Consider the following 1,496-nt stretch of genomic DNA (forward strand, 5'->3'; position numbering starts at 1 on the left):
GGATCTGACCTTCCTGGATTTACATTCCCTTACTGCTACCTTGTTGGCTAATTAGGACTGATTCCTTAGGCCTTGAACCCTCAATATCAAAAAGATTTTCAAGGTATCACACAGTGGTATCACTGCTTTTTTACAGTAGTACTGAGTTGGTGTCAAGCAGAATTATATCTTAGCACAGACAGTTCTTGCCACCTAAAATACAATTGTAGTGATGCTGGTTAAAGAAAAAGCATCTCTGACTGCAATTGCTAGACCAGCATACTTTCTCAAACAGCTGCTAATGAACAATTCCAGAAAGACAGTTGGGTGGGACCAGACTGCACACACCCTAGACCACCATAAAGAAGCAAAGCGAGTTAAAATTCCTATTAAGCTATATTTAAAAATGCCACCTCCCACTGCAATTATGATGGGGAACCATGACACCAAAGGAGAGCCAGGTTATCAAGAGTACTTTATATCTTAATCTTTGGTGTCTTTTGAAACGACAATATACATAGCTGAAGGGCATGGCATTTTTTCTTCATTATTCAAAAGAAAAGACTGGCATATATAGCAACTGGCTGCAGATAACAAAGGCTGAGCCTTTAACAATCAAGTTAGGAGGAGGCAAAGAACAGTCTGCACGCTGTGCAATGAGCTTAAGATCTCAAACATTTTTTAATGCTCAGTGACCAAGACAAATCTGCACCATGTCCACAGAGAGGCAAAAGCGCCAACCCTTCAAGGGCTCAATGGCAGTGAATACAGCTGTGTGAGAACTGTCTTGGCCCTGCCCATGTCAGACAAACACTTGAAGCCTGGCCTACCCTGCCAGCTCTGCCCACCTATCTGGCAGATCTCTTATTTTAAGCATAGATTCCTTTCTCGGACATGAAAAGACTTTCAATAGTGACAGGTATTTTTCACAAGATGTTAATCTTAGTAAGAAAAAAACCCTCAAAAACTACCTCTTTACTTTTAAGAGGAAAAAACCCAACAAAACTACAAGCATTGCTTTTAAAAATTGATGTCATAGGATCAAGTGAGAGGAAAATATATTGTTCAAGTACACAAAGTCAATACATCTTTCAACAGCTGAGGAGTGGTCCCTCCCACCCTGTTCCAGATGCCTCCTAGAGAAGGTCCCCAGCCCTTGCCTGCCTGGAGCAGGAGGGCTGTTCCTGAAGCCCAGGGACCTGCATGAGGATACGCTCCATCTCTGCACATCGCAGTCTGTGTGTAGAATCAAGGAGGGAACACCCTACCTATGTAAAGAGCACACCGGCATCGTTTTAAAAAGCAGAGTTCAGGTGTTACATAGCTTTTTAAATGCCGTGTTTCAGATTCGCATCCATCCTTGGATTTATTAAAATTCATTACAATTCATTAATTGTATTATTGTATTGTATTATGCAATATTTTCCCCGACAGCACCCAGAAGGATGCACACCAAGAGACCCACACCCCACTGCCATGTCGCTACTTTCCCAACCTCTGTTCCACCCAAGACTGGC

The 1,496-nt window shown here is 42.4% G+C and overlaps 1 protein-coding gene across 6 annotated transcripts in view; it reads right to left on the reverse strand.

Annotated features, from left to right (window-relative positions):
* The window catches only part of SRGAP1 (SLIT-ROBO Rho GTPase activating protein 1), a 139,013-nt gene that overhangs the window by 136,029 nt on the left and 1,488 nt on the right, over positions 1–1,496 (reverse strand). The gene's annotated exons all lie outside the window — the stretch shown is intronic.

Source organism: Cyanistes caeruleus, chromosome 4 (assembly GCF_971803275.1).
Source record: "Cyanistes caeruleus chromosome 4, bCyaCae1.hap1.1, whole genome shotgun sequence".
In the NCBI taxonomy this organism is placed as follows: Eukaryota; Metazoa; Chordata; class Aves; order Passeriformes; family Paridae; genus Cyanistes; species Cyanistes caeruleus.